The 19,495-nt window shown below is 41.4% G+C and overlaps 1 long non-coding RNA gene across 4 annotated transcripts in view; it reads right to left on the reverse strand.

The window, feature by feature from the left end:
• Window positions 1–19,495, reverse strand: part of LOC121020754 (uncharacterized) — a 63,701-nt gene that overhangs the window by 20,294 nt on the left and 23,912 nt on the right. For 3 of the 4 annotated variants that reach the window (XR_005786267.1, XR_005786265.1, XR_005786268.1), the window contains exons 3-4: window positions 3,230–3,308; window positions 1,939–2,185 (exon numbers count right to left, since the gene is read on the reverse strand). This is a non-coding gene — a long non-coding RNA (uncharacterized LOC121020754). Of the gene's footprint in view, window positions 1–1,938; window positions 3,147–3,229; window positions 3,309–19,495 lie in introns of all 4 variants that reach the window. The other variant, XR_005786266.1, reaches the window with a different exon arrangement.

A 19,495-nucleotide genomic window follows, 5' to 3' on the forward strand; every position in this document is an offset into this window, starting at 1 on the left:
CTAGGGCACCGTGAGGTCTTTATCAAGGTGAGGGGACGGTTCTCTCCCTTATCCTTGGGGGTCACCTGAGGCATGTGGGATACCCTCTGCCTCTGGTCAAGGACCTGACTGTAGGGAAAAGTTTAAGATATTTGAGGAATGAGTTGGATTGTTTTCATTCTGCCCAGTCCTCTGAAAGCAGAATAAACCTCTGTCCCTTCTAGGGTCTTTAGTAGATCGAGAAACTGCTGAAACCTCTGTGAGTTACAGCGGCTCTGGCTGTACCAAGAGCTGTCTGCAACCTTGTCTGCAGACAAGGACAAGGTAAATGCCGGGGCCATTCTCAGTTGTAACTCTTTTGGGAAACCCTCATCTTTATGTACAGCACGCTCTCCCAGCCTTGTCTCGTTTTGCGTGTTGTGTGATAGGTCTGTTTCTTGTTTTCGAAACGCATGCTCATAACCCAGGAGCCCACAGGCTTCTCCATTTTTAGTCTGTCAGCTTTCTGTGGTAAGTTTAGAAGCCAAAAGCGCTTAGAGACTGAGTACCTACCTTAAGGGTTTTCTGTGAGTTTCAAGAAATAATGAGAGGAAGATGACTGCACACTCCAAACAGAAGTCTCCTGGCCTGGGTGACCCCTTCCAGACCTCACCTCTGTGGGAAGAGTGTGGCTGCTATGTCTTTCTTTCTTGATTCTGGCTAGGAGATGAACCTGTTAGAAATGACCTCATGACTCCAACTTTATATTTTGTGCCCTGTGCCATTTAGAGTGGTCCTAGATAAAGCCAGTGTCATCACTCATCACCTTCCTGTCTTTGTTGGTAAATGACTTGCCTGGAATCCTTCCAGCTATACCTTTGCTAAAAATAGTTTGAACACTGTGTCCTTCAATTGTGTTTCTATGAGCAGTTTTTGGTTTCTGTACCCAGTCACTGTTAGAGCTGATACAGTCTCATGACACATACCAGGAGTTTTATACCAAAACACTTGCATGAAATCTGTTATGTGAATTTCTCCTTCTTTTTTTCTGTTGCACATAATTACTCTGTGTCCTGTAGTATGCTTAAGGTCATAATTCCCTATGAATTAAGATGAACACATCTGAGCTTTGTAGACATTCACAAGTGACTTGTTGTTCACAGAAGACTCTCATTCCCCTGCAAGATTCCAGGCATCCTTCACTCCCCAGAGGTCTCAGAGGCCATTGACAACACTTCAAGAGGGAAGACTCCTTTCTCAGGGAGAGGACCAGAGGAGGCACAGTGAGGGTCCGGCTACAGAACTTTTTGCCAGGAGTGGCTGTGATTCCATGAGCAGAATATGAGCTGTGTATTCCCACTCATTTTTTCATGTGTGTGTTCTTAATATACCAAAAGCAGAGCATCTGGAGTCGCTGTAGAGGAGGGATGCAGGGTGAACCTGGACATCGATGGCTGCCTGTCTGGAGAATGCTACTTCATTAATCTGTAATTACTTCTGTTAAGCCTCTAGGACAGGACCCTTGCCATTTTACTTCCACAGACATGGGCAATGATGTGTGGTGGCAGTAGGTTAACCTCTTGCATCTACTACCCCAAGCTGTAGGTGGTGTCCAGTGGCAGGGACAGAGTTTTCAGGTACTGATGCTACTCTCTTGGATCCCGGTGGCAGAGAAGGTGGCAGGTGCTGACACATTCTTCTCTGGGTTACAGCTGATTTTGGTATTGGTTCTCTTGTCTGGCATATGGATGTAGCTGTCACTTCTGCAGGGCAGTCTGGATCCTGGGGACCTCCTCCATTGACTGGATGATTCTGCATGCCCTACCTTGGAGACGCCCCCGCCCCCATGGACTATTAGGCACGTCCACCTAATTCAGGATCCTGAACCTTGGTGGCCCTGGGGCCACCTGGAACCCCTCCACCTGCAACACTTGGTAAGATGATCTAAGCACTAGGAGTTGACTTGTAAGACACACTCACCTTATTTTTGTTGCTGTTAGGTCTTGGGCCAAGGTGCAGAGGCGGTACCACAGACCATTGTGATGCAAGGGGAATGTGTCTGCTGCCATTACCATATTCCTCAAGTTTCTCAGGATCTCATCTTTGTCCTTTCCCCCACCATGGGTTGGTACAGGCGTCTCTTGTGGAGAAGGAATGGGGCCGTATGCAGAAAAGCAGACGTAGCGCTTCACCAGAAGTGCCCTGTACACAGTCCACGTGCTGGGATCTGTGAGGCATGAGGCAAAACATAACGTATGTCCATCTAGTTGTGCCCCCAGCCATCCATAGTTGTTCGCTGAGTGATGAATACATCTGAATCAGGGATTTTTAGGAGTCTTCATCAAGTTATAAGGGATGGTTCTTCAAGTTCTTCTTGGGGATCACTGGAGGTATGTGGGACACCCTGTGCATGTAATTTGGGGTCTCACTGGGGCAAAGAGTTTAAGTTGTCGGAAGTATCAGGGGAGGGTCTTTTGTTTTTGATCTCCAAACAGTCTACTCAAATCAGAATAAACCTCCATCCATTCTAGGGCTTTTTGCAGGTCCACAAGTAGGTGTCACAACCAAGAGTGACATCGACATTGGCTCTGCCAAAACTGCCGAGAAGCACAAAGTAAATGCTGTGGCCATTTTCAGTTATAAGTCTTTACGGACAGCCACATCTTTCTGTACAGGACACTCTCCTGCCATTATCTCTGGTTTGTGTGTCGTATGGTATGTCTGCTGTTTTTGTTTTTTTCCCAAATGCAAAACTTTTACCGCCGAGTCTACGGGCTTCCCTGTTTTCCAGCTGGCATCTGTTTGTGGTAACTTGAGCAGCTAAGCATGCCTAAAGGTGGGGACCATAGGGCTTTTCCAATGTGTTCCTGGAATAAATCAAGGAGGATGACACCACCCTCCACTTGGAAGTCTCCTACTTTGGCTCATTCTCTGTGGATCTCCTCAATGTGGAATTATTGCTCTTGCTGTGTCTTCCTCTCCTGTTTCCTTCTTTCGAGGGTTTTAACGTGGTCAGAAAAACCTGTGGGTATCCTTACAATTTGAAAATGCGAACTGCCTTCACTCCAACCTATATTTTTGTATGTGTCATTTAGAATGGTCTTAGACAAAGTAAATTTCATACCCATCAGCATTTTGGTAAACATGCTGTCCAGAATCCCCTCAGGTGTGCCCTGGGCATAAATACTCTCAACTATAAGAGGTGGCATATTTGTCATAGAAAACACGCACTGAAACTTAAGTTGTGAAGAGAAAAAAAATCCAAAAGTACCTGTGTGGCAAGTCCCCACGGTGTCCTTCACTTGTGTTCACATGAGCACGTTCTCTCGTGTCCTGTGTCACAGGTACAGCTAAAAACATGGAAACTTACACCAGACATCAAAGTGCATTTGTGTTAATTTTGTCTTTTGGAATTTCAGCTCATTTTTCCAGAGGACACAATTACCCTGCAAAGTGTACTGCACTTAAGCTGAGAAGTATCTCTCAAGTAAATTAAATTAGCTGAACCCAACTAACATGTATAGGGTAGCTGTTTCTCTAAGAGCATGCTTTCCAAGGTCCTCTGCAGGCCCTCAGGATCCCCATCTCCCCATGTGTCTCTGTGCCCATGGATAGCACTTTAGAGAGGAGGAGACCTCATTGTTGGGACAGAAGTAGTTTGGGCACAGGCAGGGACTTAGAGGCAGAGCTTTGAGCCACGAGGGCTATGATTCCATGTGTGGACACTGGCATTGTCATTCCTTCTCATTCTGTAGTTCTTCATAGACACAATAAACAGCCTCTGTGGCGGAGGGGATGAAGGGTGGAGCGTGATCCTGGACATAGTTGCCTTCCTATCTGGAATATCCTACTTTGTTAATTTAGTATTCAGCCTATAAATCTTCTAGAAAAAGGGCCCTTGCTGTTTCTACATTTCCAGACACGTGGAGACACTAGTTTATCCCAATCACATCCATTCCTCACCCCAAAGCTGTAAGTGGAACCCAAAGTATGGGTAGAGATTTTGGCGCTGATGTTGCCATCTTGGAAACTGGTGGTGGCGAAGCTAGTAGGATATGAGCACTGCTGCTTTGGGTTTCTGCTTTTTGCTGGTGTTGGTGCTCTGTTCTCTCCTATGAACATACCTCTAATTTCTTTTCTGCAGGCTATTTTGTATGCAAGAGTCCTGGTCCTTTCCCAGGATCGCCTTGGAGGCTGTACCCCATGGACCACCCTTTACCACCAGTTATGGGCTATAGGCCACACCCCCCTCCTCCACCAGCTCCTCCACCTACTCTATTTGTTAAGATGACCTGAACTAGATGAGTGGCTGGTAAAATATATTCATCTTCTTCATGATTGACTTTGTGGCAATGATGTAGTGATGGTTGTGAGTCTTGGCAATCCAACTACAAGCTGCCTGAGGACACCGTAGCATATCTCAAGTTTCTCAGGACATACATACAATGGGAAGTGTCGTGTCCCTGTAATACAGTGAGCTATACATTTCTCTTGTCAAATGAAAGAGGAGTTTTTACACAAAAGCAGACGTATCAGCAGTACTGGTGTGTATTTTGGAGACACAATGTGTTAGGTTCTGCAATGAATGAGGTGCACCCCGAAATTTTGGAGCATCAGGTGTCCTGTGTGAAAGAGGGACATTCAAGAAGACATCCGGATGGCCAACAGGCACATGAAAAGATGCTCAATGTTGCTCCTCATCAGGGAAATACAAATCAAAACCACACTCAGATATCACCTCACGCCAGTCAGAGTGGCCAAAATGAACAAATCAGGAGACTATAGATGCTGGAGAGGAGGTGGAGAAATGGGAACCCTCTTGCATTGTTGGTGGGAATGCTAATTGGTGCAGCCACTCTGGGAAACAGTGTGGAGGTTCCTCAAAAAGTTGAAAATAGACCTACCCTATGACCCAGCAATAGCACTGCTAGGAATTTACCAAAGGGATATAGGAGTACTGATGCATAGGGACACTTGTACCCCAATGTTTATAGCAGTACTCTCAACAATAGCTAAATTATGGAAAGAGACTAAATGTCCATCAACTGATGAATGGATAAAGAAATTGTGGTTTATATATGCAATGGAATACTACGTGAAAATGAGAAAGAATGAAATATGGCCCTTTGTAGCAACGTGGATGTAACTGGAGAGTGTGATGCTAAGTGAAATAAGCCATACAGAGAAAGACAGACAGCATATGTTTTCACTCTTAGGTGGATCCTGAGAAACTTAACAGAAACCCATGGGGGAGGGGAAGGAAAAAAAAAAAGGAGGTTAGAGTGGGAGAGAGCCAAAGCATAAGAGACTCTTAAAAACTGAGAACTGAGGGTTGATGGGGGGGTGGGAGGGAGGAGAGGGTGGGTGATGGGTATTGAGGAGGGCACCTTTTGGGATGAGCACTGGGTGTTGTATGGAAACCAATTTGACAATAAACTTCATATATTGAAAAAAATAAAAGAAAGAGGGACATTCATTAAATGATGCAGACCTTGTGATCACCATAATGGAAACACCAGTGAAGGATCCAGTGCAAAAACGGGGGGACCTTGAATCATACAGGAATAGAAGGGAAGTTGAGCACAGTAAGCAGAGTTTGAGGAGGTGCAGAGGGGAGGGTGTTGGGGTCAGTGAGATGCAGTTGGAGGTCATTCCTGGCCACAGCCTGAGCAGGGAGTATGAGGTCCATACAGAGCTGCTATGTGGGATCGCTCTCAGTGCACAATCCAGTGTTCATCTCTAAAATGTCAGCGTGTTGCCAAAGTGCACACAGGTAATCATCTAAAAAGATTGTTGTCTCCCTGGATTTTCCTCAAGGTTCTGGATATTTGTGGGGGAAAAAAAGCTCTGGAGATATGGGGAATTTAACTTGGTCTTATGAAAATGGTGTATGCCCAAGTTCATATCCCTCAGTGAGACTAAAAGTGGAGACAGGGTCTAGATCAGCTGAGTGCCTGCATTGGCCTTCAGCCTGGGTCAACCTACAATTCAGGGCTGGCCAGATGCCACCACTGCTAGACCCCTGTCATCACCCTGACTACAGCTTTGCATCTCCTCAAACTTCTCTCATAATATTATGATGCTTTGCCTGTGTTCCTGCTGTCTCAGCCTTAATACCAGTTCTCAGTGGGACCTACACAGAGCCTCAGCTGTGTTATATTTGTTTCTAAGGGGTAATATTTGTTTCTAAGAACAAGAGAAAAAGAAGACACTCAGTGCAGAAAGCATCTGCAAAATCTCTGGGAAGTGTCCTCTCATGCTTCTCACAGTTTCAATTAAGATATCTCCACACAATGATCCTCCAAAATAGATGGTCTCGGGAGTTCATTAAACTAAGACTGTTAACAACTCATCCCAGGGAGTGGGAATCACTGTTTTAAAAAATAAGACAATGTCCCTCATTTTTCTATTAGAATTCGGGCCCTGTCACACAATGAAAGAAAAGATAATTATGAGAATGTGTACATTCAGAGACCTAGATCTGAAGACAATCATTTTCTATTACACATAATCTCACAGATGCAGCCACACACTACAGTGTTCATCTGAGGCCACGGAGAAACTACAGAAGACAGAATGCATGTAGGAAAACATAAGACCACAGGGAAATAAACCAAAATCTCTTTGCCTTATAGGACAACTCTTTTGACAGTGAAGAGGACTGTGCACGGTGACAGACAATCGTGTTTGTATATACATTTTAAGAAGGTGTCAGATCTACCTGAATGCTCTCCCTGCCCATCCTGTCCCCTCCACTTTGTCCTTCCTACTGTCCCATAATCTACCTTTCATCGTTTTGTCTCTGTGTCAGCGTCTGCTTCTAGGGCCATCTACTCTCGCTCCCCATTGAATGCACACAGTGGGGTTCCTGTACATAAAGGTAACAAAGTGCCAGAAATGGTGGTGATGGAGGATAGAAGCAAGATCACCCTTTGTGCAGGGGAGCCTGAGGGAGTTTTCCGGGATGATGGGAACTTCCTATATCTAGATTGATGGGGTGCTTATGCTCAACTATTCTGGAAATATTCCCTGACCCCATTGTGCCTTGGGGTCAGATAGACAGGTATCTGTCCTTAGGAAATGGCCAAGTTCTAATGGTGGAGAAGGATGAGGGACCAACAGTGACTGTGGAGAGGAGGGAGGGTCAGACCCATGCCCAGGATGCCAGGTCTCCACAGACAGCACCACATGTAGGAGGACTCTGAGGAGCAGAGATTTCTTGATCAGACCCATGAACTACATAATCTTCCTGTAGCTTCCTCACTGAGCGATGGCTAGAGTAGAGGCCAGCAGCTGGAGGACACCCTGATCATGGCTGGAGTGGAGCAGTGGGCCTGGGGGATTGAGTCAGGGAAAGGGACAGGCAGAAGGTAGTGACAGGGAGTTTGAGAGACAAACGGAAGAGAAGAGAAGGGACCCTTCTCTGCTGATTTCACCTACATTTCTGTGTGACCAAAACGAGACCCTTGTCTCCCAGGGAAGGGAAAAGGGCTGGCAAAAAGACAGAGTGACATACTCAGCTCAAATGCCCAGGGTATCTGCCTTGCTCTTGTATACCTAACACAGGAAGCACGTGCTTTCTGTCATGATTGGAACTGCAGTTCGTACCATTTAGTGAAAATAAATCCAATTATGAATCCCTCAGCATTAGAGTACTCAACAAAATTAAGTGAACAGACTGAAAGAGTCTCTTATGCTTTGGCTCTCTCCCACTCTAACCTCCTACATACGTACATATCAATCATTTCTTTGAAGGTAAATGGAATGAATGCTCCAATCTAGAGACATAGGGTGTAAGAATGGATGAAAAAACAAAAGCTGGAGTAGCAATATTTGTATCAGAAAAAATACACTTAAAACCAAGTACATAACAAGAGACAGAGGAGGACGTAATATAACAGTAAAGGGTACAGTCCAAAAGGAGATATAACAACTGTAAATATATCCCACAATTAAGTGGGATTTATTCCCAAGATGCAAGGGTGGTTCAGTATTCGCAAATCAATCAATGTGATACAATATATCAACAGGAAAAAGGATAAGAACCATATGATCGGGGGGCACCTGGGAGGCTAAATCCTTTAGCAGTCCGACATCAGCTCAGGTCATGACCCCATGATTCCTGAGTTCAAGTCCCACGTCAGACTCAGTGCTGAAAGCTCAGATCCAAGAGCCTCCTTCGAATTCTATGTCTCCCTCTCTCTCTGCCCCTCCCCTGCTCACGCTCTGTCTCTCTCAAAATTAATAAACGTTAAAAGGAAAGAAGCATACAGTCATTTCAATACATGCGGAAAGGAACATTTGACAAAGTACAACATCCGTTCATGCATGTAACCCCCTAAAGTAGGTTTACAAGAAACATACATCAACGTCATAAAGGTGATCTATGAAAACCCTGCAGTTATAATCAACCTGAATGGGGAAAATCTGAGAGCTTTTCCTGTAAGGTCAGGAAGAAGACAAGGATGTTTACTCTTACCACTTTTAGTACACAAATTACTGGAAGTCCTAGCCACAGCCAGCAGACAAACGAAACGATTTGCAGATTACATGACACTATATATGGAAAACCCTAAAGAGTCCACCCAATAACTGCTAGAACTGATAAGTGAATTCAGCAATGTCACAGGATACAACATCATTGTACAGAAATCTGTTGCATTTGTAGACAATACAGAAGCAGTAGAAATTGAAATTAAGAAAACTGTCCCATTTACAGTCGTACACCAAAAATAAGATATCTATGAATAAATCTAACCAAAGTGGTGAGCGACCTATACTCTGAAAAGTATTAAACAGTGATGAAAGAAATTCAAGATGACACAAAGAAATGGAAGGGCATTCCGTACTCACGGATCAGAAGTACAAATATAGTGAAAATGTCTATACTTCCCAAAGCAATTGACACAATTAGTGCAATTTCCATCAAAATACCAACAGCAGTTTTCACAGAACGAGAACAGTCCTAAAATTTGTATGGAACCAAAAAAGACCCCAATCTTCAGAGTAAACAATCTTTAATGTGAAGTGATAATTATGGATGGCACTATGCCTCTGGATCTTCTGCTCCAAAACACAGTAACTCTGGCTTAAGCATTTGAACAAACATTAGACATATCCCACCAAGGATCATTCTACAAAATACATTCTACAAACGTACCCTCAAAACTTTGCAGCTTATGTAAAATATGGAAAAATCTAAAAATTGTCATGGCCAAGTGGAGCCTAAGGAGACAGGATGACTGTAATGTGCCAGGTGGGATGAGTCTGGGCTAGGAGAGGTTAAAACCGAAGCAATCTGAATACAAATATAAACTTTACTTCATACTACCATATCTCTTTGATATATTGATTGTGATCATGTACCAACCATTATGACATCAATAGTGAGAAAACAACCTGATGTATGTGGATACTCAGTATTATCTTCCCAATTATTATTATTTTTTTTTTTTGGTAACTAGAAACCCACCATGAAAGAAAAGATTATTAGTAATCATGGTTTTTCTACACATAAGATTATATAACTAGTTCCAGTATTAGTTACTAGTGATGGCCATGTACCTATTCTTGTTGTTCTTACTATTGTTTAATTTAAATAATAGCATTCATAGTACAGAAAACTGAATGCATGGTAAACACTTCATAGAAACATCTACTTTACATATTTTAAGATAATAACGTATGCATATACCACTCTATTATGTGGTATGTAAATTAAGTATTTTTCTGATCTTGAACAAGCATGTCATTGAATGGCTTTCCATAAAGGTGGTTATGCTAGATCATGAATGATACTCAGATTTTACAGGATGTACGTCACATCATGCCTGAACATTGTCAAAAATAAAAACATACACGCGGCCAGATGAAGCATTGTGACTAGCTCACTTATTGTAAAGAACCCTTGCTTTAATATTTTCACGCATATTTTTAGCAGGAATAAAAGAGAATCAAATATTTCCAAATCAAAGAGATATCCAAAGACTGGAAGAACGATAGGGAGTTCAAGGGGTTTCAGAAGGATAAGATGTGACCATGAAGGGGGAGTCACAGGCAAGCAGCTTTCTCTGGGCCCATTTGACATGTTTGTATGAGGATATGTGACTTGCCAAAGGGTAAGTCCCAGAAGTACAAGAGGGAAAGACAACACTTTAGCGCGGGGTGACTTCGAAAGGGTGCTTCTGTGCCTAAGTGATGGGTCAGCAACCTGGATGGGGGGTCCCTGCGTCAAAGACTTCAAAAGGCCAGCAGTAACCTAGACTCACAAAGATCTTAGTAACATAGATCAAAGTAACTTAGAGCTACAAAGATCTTAGAGCCACAAAGTCGATCTTCACCTATGATTAGGAAATGGTCACAGTTTCACAGGATATGATCTTTGGGCCGGCAGTAGATGACTAAAATATTATTTAGGGTTATAAATTTAATTGAAAAAATGTATGTGTAAAAATTTGGGTTTGGAATGTTAAGAAAAATCATAGGCCCATCATGGAGTTACTTACTTTAAGGCCACATGTCACTAAACCTAATTTCATTCCTGCAGGAATGTAACCGTTAACCAGTCAGCAAAGAATTTCCTAGTCTGTGCTGGAAATTTAACTGATAGATCCCTGACATTCCCCTCAGAGAGGCAGTCTTGCCTAAATAAGGTATTCCATGCCACTTTTTTTTAAAGTTTATTCAAGTTAGAGAGAAACAAAGAGAGCACATGCAAGAGAGGGGCAAGACAACAGGGAAAGAGAGAATCCCACAACCAAGAGGTCATGATCTGAGCCAGGATCAAGAGTCAGACACTTAAGCAAGCCATCCAGGCACCCCGAAAATGTGGAGTTTCAAAGGCTAGCAGTTTTGGCTGGGATACAGCCACGATGGCACTGGCCTACTCCTGACGAGAAGGCAGCCAACAACTTGCAGGCAGATGGCATGGAAACAGTGATCTGTACAACACCTGGTGCACACACTGGGGAGATTACACACTCATCGTGGAGAGCATCCCTGAGAAGCAGTGTTCACAATGAGGGGACAAAGAGCTAGGACAGAGGAGCTGCGTGGCACCATTTCCCTGCTCTGCACACCATCCCCCCCGCCCAACAAAAAAAAAAAAAAAAAAAAAAAAAAAACCAACCAAAAAAAACCAAAAACACAGAGCCATCTGCTGGAAACAAGGCAATCCCCACACTGGGTGCCTAAGCTGCTTACACCAACCCCAACTTCCTGTGTTCTGGCGAGACTGGCCTTCTAGGTCATTGAAGCTTGCCTCGGTCCCAATGGAGCTGGCCCATTCCCCAGAACACCAGTAGAAGCCTATGACCAGACAACGTCTCTTGACCAGACAGTTCTGCAGGGCTTCACTTCTAGTGGCAATCGTTTCAAGTCACATTTAACAAGATCGGAGCAGACTTAGATATGTCTCACCACATTCTGGCCAAGGACCATACATTGCTCATACAACTGGCTTGAAGGATAGTGCAGCCAGAACACAAAACAATGCATGCAACACACACCAAAGGCAATCCCTGATGTGCCAGGCCCTGGACACTAGATGATCTCCTCTTCATAAAGCCCTTCATCCCAGAGGCAGGTAACATAATGAGATTTGGTAACAGAGAAGGCATATACTCAACCAAAATGCCAAGACAAGAGGAATGCATCCCAAATGAAAGAACAAGATAAGGTCATGGCCAGAGAAATGGAAGGAACACTTCCAAACTCATTCTATGAGGCCAGCTTGGCCTTGAGTCCAAACTGGACAAAGACACCACCAGAAAGGAAAACACAGGCCAAGTACCTGATGACCCTGGATGCAAAAATTCTCAACAAAAAGTAGCAAACTGGATCCAACAATACATAAAAAGGATGATTCATCACAATGAGGTGTATTTTATTCCTGGGATGCACAACCAATTCAATATCTGCAAATCAACTGATGCGATACATCACAATGATAAAAGAAAGGACAACAACCACATGATCCTCTCAATAGATGCAGAATAAACGTTTGACAAAATGCAGCAACATCCTTTCATCCTGAAAAAAAAAAAAACTCATGAAAGGAGGGATAGAAGTATCGTGCCTCAACATGAGAATATCCAGATACAAAAGTCCCACAGCTAATGTCATCTTCAATGGCAAAAAACGGAGAGCTTTCCCCCTAAGGTCAGGAACACGACAGGGATGTCCACTCTCAGCACTGTTATTCACCATACTGTTGGAAGTCCGGGCCTCAGCAATCAGACATCAAAAAGAATACAAAGTGTCCAAGTTGGCAAGGATGAGTCAATCTTTCCCTGCTCACAGACACGATACTCTCCGTGGAAAATCCAAACAACTCCACCCAAAAATTTCCAGGATTGATACAGGAATTCAGGAAAGTATCAGAATATAAAATCAACATGCAGAAGTTGATTGCATTTCTATACACCAGTAATGAATCAACAGAAAGAGAAATCAAGGAATTGATGTCTTTACAACTGCACTGAAACATAAAATACCCAGGGATAAACCCAACCAAAGAGGGAAAAGATCAGTACAGTTAAACATTAGAGGGTCTCCTGGGTGGCTCTGTCGGTTAAGTACCGACTTCGGTTGTGGACATGATCCTGCATTTGTGGGATTGAGTCCCTCGACAGGCTCTGTGCTGACAGCTCAGAGTCTGGAGCTTGCCTCAGAGTCTGTGTCTCCCTGTCTCTTTCTCTGCCCCTCCCCTTCTCATGCGCTCTCGCTTGCTCACTCTCTCTCTCTCTCAAAAACAAATAAACATTAAAAAAAAATAAAAGAACAAACCATAAAATGTCTATAAAAGAAGTTGAGGAAGACACAAAGAAATGAAAAAAACATCCCATGCACATGGATTAGAAGAACAAATATTGTTAAAATGCCACTACTACCCAAAGCAATTGACAAATTCAATGCAATTCCTGTCAAAATAACACCAGTATTTTTCACAGAGCTAGAAACAACAATCCTAAAATTGTATGGAACCAGAAAAGACCCCAAAGTAATGTTGAAAAAGAAAAACAAAGATGGAGACATTACAATTCTGGACTTTATGGTGCATTAGTCATCAAGACAGTATGGTACGGGTATAAAAACGGACACATAGATCAAAGGACCAGAATAGGGAACCCAGAAATGGACCCTCAAACATATGGCTGAGTAATATTTCACAAAGCAGGAAAGAATATCCAAAGGAAAAAGAAGAGACTCTTCAGCAAATGGTACTGGGAAAACTGGACAGTGAGAAGTATGAACCTGGACTATGTTCTTAAACTTCTCTCTCTCTCTCTCTCTCTCTCTCTCTCTCTCTCTCTCTCTCACACACACACACACACACACACACACACACACACACACACCTAAAAATGGATGAAAGATCTAAATGTAAGACAGGAAACCATCAAAATCCTAGAGGAGAAAACAGGCAACCTACCTCTTTGATCCTGGCCTCAGCAACTTCTTGCTTGTCATATCTCCAGAAGCAAGGGCAATAAAAACCAAAATAAACTATTTGGACCTCAAGATAAAAAGCTTCTAGGGGCGCCTGGGTGGCGCAGTCGGTTAAGCGTCCGACTTCAGCCAGGTCACGATCTCGCAGTCCGTGAGTTCGAGCCCCGCGTTGGGCTCTGGGCTGATGGCTCAGAGCCTGGAGCCTGTTTCCGATTCTGTGTCTCCCTCTCTCTCTGCCCCTCCCCCGTTCATGCTCTGTCTCTCTCTGTCCCAAAAATAAATAAACGTTGAAAAATAAATAAATAAATAAATAAATAAATAAATAAAAAGCTTCTACAGAGCAGAGGACACAATCAGCAAATCTAAAAGGCAACTGAATGGAATGGGAGAAGATATTTGCAGGTGACATATCAGATAAAGGGTTAGTATCCAAAATGTATCAAGAACTTAATCACACTCAACACCCAAAAACCATATAATCCAGTGAAGAAATGGGCAAAAGACATGAGGAGACACTTTAACAAACATGACATCCAGATTTGTCACACGTGAAAAGATGCTCAACCTCATTCCTCATAAGTGAAATACAAATCAAAACCACAATGAGATATCCCCTCCCGCCTATCAGAATGGCTAAAATTAACATCTCAGGAAATGACACATGTTGGCAAGAATGCAAAGGGAAGGCTTTTGCAATGCTGGTGGAAATGCAAAATGGTGTAGCCACTCTGGAAAATAGTATGGAGATTCATTACAAAAACCAAAAATAGAACTGCACTAGGACCCAGCAATTGCACTACTAGGTATTTGCACAAAGGATATACTAACGCTGACTCAAAGTAGCACATGCACTCCAATGTTTATAGCAGCATTATCAACAATAGCGACATTGTGCAAAGAGGCCAAATGACCATTGACAGATGAATGGATAAAGAAGATGTGGTATATTCATACAATGGAATATTACTCGGCGATCAAAAGGAGTGAAATCTTGCTATTTGCAACAATGTGGAGTGAACTGGACTTTATTATGATAAGCAAAATATGTCAGAGAAAGACACACATCATATTAAATTCCACAGGTGAGAGAATTCATAACACTGAAGAACGTAGTGAAAGGAAAGGAAAAATAAGATACAAACAGAGATGGAGTCAAACGATAAGACACCGTTAAATAGAGGGAAGAAGCTCAGAGTTCCTGGTAGGGTTACTGAATAGGGGTATGGGCTAAATGGGTGATGGGCATTAGTGACAGCACTTGGGATGAGTACTGGATACATTTTGTAATTGATGGATCACTAAATTCTAATCCTGAAACTGTGTTCCACTATAAGGTAACTAACTTGAGCTTAAATTTTAAAAAAGAAGAAATATTAAAAATAAGTAAAGAAATATACTACCAGTCAAAAGAAAAGAATATTTAAATCGGGCTGTTTGAGTGGAAATGAAAAACCAAAATTGTTACAGACAAGAAAGGATCAGAGAAAACATCAAGATACAATGGCAAAACAACCAGTAGGGCACTAAATATATACCTATCAATAATTACTCTGAATGTAAATTGACTAAATGCTCCAATCAAAAGACCTTGGATAGGGGGTCAGAATGGAAAAAAAAAAAAAAAGAAAAAGAAAAGAAACAATCAAACAAACAAACAAACAAAAAAAAAACCCAAGGCCTATCTAGGTGCTGTCTACAAAGCCTTATTTGGACTTAAGTCACCTGCAGATTTAAATTGAGGGAATGAAAAAACATTTATCATGCCAATAATATCAAAAGAAACCCATTAGCAATACTTATATCGGACAAAAAAACTTTAACCCGAGACTGTAGTTTGGTACCCTTTAGGTCAATACCAAGTAGTAAAATTGCATGCACCCAATATGTATAGCAGCTTTATCAACAGTAGCCAAATTATGGAGAAAGCCCAAGTATCCATCAACTGATGAAGGTATAAAGAAGTTGTGGGGCCTGTGTATGTGTGTGTCTGTGTATTCGTGTATATGCATGTATGTGTATGTATGTGCGTACACATACATGCATACATGCATGTATGTATATATACGTATGTTCACACATACATACATACATATGTATATACAATCAAATATGTCTCAGCTTCAAAAAGAATGAAATCTTGCCATTTTCAATGATGTGGATGGAGCTAGAATGTGTTATGCTAAGTGAAATGTGCCAATCAGAGAAACACAAATATATGATTTCACTCATGTGGAATTGAAGAAACAAAACAGATGAAAACATGGGAAGGGGGCAGGAAAAGAAAAGAGTGGTAACAAACCACATCTGTCTCTTAATGATAAAGAAAATAAGTGAAGGTTCATGGAGGGTGATGGGTCAGCTCTGGGCTATATGGGGGACCTGTATTAAGACAGCACTTGTTGTGATGAACACTGGGTATTGTATGTAAGGGATGAATCAGTGAACACTACTCCCGAATCCGAGAATGCACTGTATGTCAACTAAGACTTAAATTTAAAAAATAAATAAAGCTGTAACAAGAGATGAAGATGAACACTATCTCATACTAAAGGGCACAACCAAACAAGAAGATCCAATGATTGTACATTTTTATACCCCTAACATGCAACCACCAAGTATATATTTAACAACAACCATAAAAGAACTCATTTATAATAATGTAATGATAGTAGAGAACTTTATCACATCACTCACATCGATGGACAGAACCTGTAAACAGAAAATCAACAAGGAAACAATGGCTTTGAATGACACACTGGACCAGATGGGTTTAACAGATATATTCAGAACACTCCATACTAAAATGACAGAGTACACATTCTTTTCAAGTGCAAATGGGGCATTCTCCAGAATTGATCACATTCTAGGTCACAAATCAGGCCTCAACAGGTACCCAAAGACAGAGATCAGACCAAGCATTTTTTCTGACCATAAAGCTAGGAAACTCAAAGTTAACCATGCACGTGCACGCACATACACTCAAACACACACACACACACACACACACACACACACACACAGGGGGAAAGGCCACAAATAAAGGGAGGTTAAATAACATGCTACCAAATGAATGGGTCAAACAGGAAATCAATGAGAAAATACACTGAAACAAATGAAAATGAAAATACACTCAAAAAAATATTTGGAATGTGGCAGAAGCAGTCTATGATGGAAGTATACAGCAGTACAAGCCTACCATAAAAAGCAAGAAAAATCCCAAACAATCCTAACTTATAACTAAAGGAATGAGAAGAACAGCCAAAGGAAAGAAATAATAGAGATTAAGGCAGAAATAAGGGATATAGAAACCAAAAAGACACTAGACCAAATCAATGAAACCAGGGGCTGGTTCTTTGAGAACAGTAATCAACATGAAGACCTCTTAGGCATACTTTTCACAAAGAAGAAGGAAAGGACTCAAGTAAATAAAATCACAAATAACACAGAAGAAATAACAGTCAACACCACAAAAATACAATTAGAAGATAATATTATGAAAAACTATATGCAACAAATTGGACACTCTGAGAAAAATGGACAAATACCTAGAAACACACAAACTACCAAAACTGAAACGGGAAGATACATAAAATCTGAAAACAGAAAGAAATCAAATCAATAATAAAATGAATTTCCCCCCAACACAAGAGTTCAGGGCCAGATGGCTTCACTAATGAATTCTACCATCCGTTTAAGGAAGAGATAATATGTATTTTTCTTGAATTACTACAAAAAATAAAAAAAGGAAAACTTACAAATTCATCTTATGAGACCACCATTACCCTGATACCAAAACCAGATAAAGCCTCCACTAAAACTGAAAACTGCTGGGGCGCCTGTGTGGCTCGGTCGGTTTAGTGTCCAACTCTTAATTTCGGATTAGGACATTATCTTGCAGCGCATGGGTTCGATGCCCACATAGGACCCTGTGCTGAAACTGTGGAGAATGGCCAGGATTCTCTCTCTCCATGTCTCTCTGCCCCTCCCTCACTTTTATGTACAATATGTCTCTAAATAAATATTTTAAATATGTTAAAAAGTGTTTAAATAAAACTACAGACCAATACCGCGATGAGTACGTATGCATAAATTCACATCAAAATACCTTCAAAGTAAAGTCAACAATACATTAATAGAATCATTTACCATAATCAAGTGGGATATATTCCTGGGCTGCAAGCGTGGTTCTGTATTCACAGATCAATCAACATGATGCACCACAGTAATAGAAGAAAGGATAAGAACAATATGATGTTTTCAAGACATGCAGGAAACGATTGACAAAATGTCACATCCATTCATGATAAAACCCCCTAGCAAGTAGATTGGGACTCAACCTACCTGCACATATAAAGGTCATCTATGAAAAACCCACAGCTCAGCTCCTCCTCAATGGGGAAAAATTGAAAGTTTTTCCTCCAAGGTCAGGGACAAGACAGGGACATCCCTCTCACCACTATTCCACATAGTACTAGAAGTCCTAGCCACAGCAATCAGACAACAAGAAGAAATAAGAAACATCCAAATTGACAAGAAAGAAATATAACTTTCACTATTTGGAACTGACATGATGCTCTCTATAAAAAAAACATGAAAGACTCCCCCCAAAATTGTTAGAATTCGTATATGAATTCAACAAATCAAAATATACAGAAATCAATGTACATAAATCTATTGCATTTCTGTAGATGAATAATGAATTAACATAAAGAGAAAACAAGGGATCAATCCCATTGACAGGTGCACCAAATACCCCAAGATACCTGGAATAAACCTAACCAAAGAGGTAAAAGATCTGTACTCTAAAGGCTATGAAACACTGATGAAAGAAATGGAAGAGGACACGAAGAAAAGGAAATACATTTCATGTTCACGGATAGGAAGAACAAAATACTGTTAAAAGGTCTACACTCCACAAAACAATCTACACATGTAATGAAATCCCTATCACACAAACAAAACATTTGTTACAGAACTAGAACAAATAATCCCAAAATTTGTATGGAATGACAAAGACCCCAAACAGCCAAAAGAAATTGAAGACCAAAACTAAAGCTGGAGACATCACACTTCTAGACTTTAGGGTACATTACAAAGCTGTACTGAACAGAACACTATGGTACTGGCAACCAACAACAACAACAAAAACTCAGACGCAGAGATCAATAGAATAGAAACCCAGAAATGAACTCAAACATACATGGTCAATTAATTCTCAACAAAGCAGGAAAGGATATCCAATGGGGAAAAAAAGATACTCTTGGGACACATGGGTGGCTGCAAGGCATGTGATTGTGGATTCAGCTCAGGTCATGATCTCAGGAGAGTGCAGAGCATACATGGGATTCTCTCTCTCCATTTCTCTCTGCCCCTCTTCTGCATGTTCTCTCTCTCTCTCTCTCTCTCTCTCTCAAAAATAAATACATAAACTTTAAAAAGTCTCCTCAACATATCGTTTTGGAAAAACTAGACAGCAACCTGCAAAACAAAACAAAAACACAAACGGACCACTTTCTTACAACATACACAAAAATAAATCCAACATGAATAAAGAACTATGTGTGAAACGTGAAACCATAAAAATCCCAGAGGATACCTAACACAGGCAGTATCTTATTTGACATTGGCTGCACAAACATCTTTGTAGATATATCTCCTGAGGTAAGGGAAACACAAGCAAAAATAATGGGACTTCATAAAAATAAAAAGCTTCTGTCACAAAGGAAATAATCTACAAACCTAAAACACATACAGAATATTTGTAAACGACATCTGATAAAGGGTTACCGTGCAAAATATATAAAGTTATACAGCACCCCCAAAATGAGAAATCCAATTAAAAATGGGCAGATGACATGAATGGACATTTTCCCAAGGAAGACATAAACATAGCCAAGAGACACATGAAAAGATGCTCAGCATTACTCATCTTCAGGGAAATACAATCCAAAAGTACAATGAGATAACACGTCACATCTGTCAGAATGACTAAGCTCAATGAATGATGAAACAGCAGGTGTTGTCAAGGATGTGGGGAAAGAGAAACCCTCTTGCATTGTGGGAAGGAATGCAAACTGGTGCAGCCACT

This window comes from Herpailurus yagouaroundi, unplaced genomic scaffold (assembly GCF_014898765.1).
Source record: "Herpailurus yagouaroundi ecotype Mexico unplaced genomic scaffold, PumYag 251, whole genome shotgun sequence".
NCBI lineage: Eukaryota > Metazoa > Chordata > Mammalia > Carnivora > Felidae > Herpailurus > Herpailurus yagouaroundi.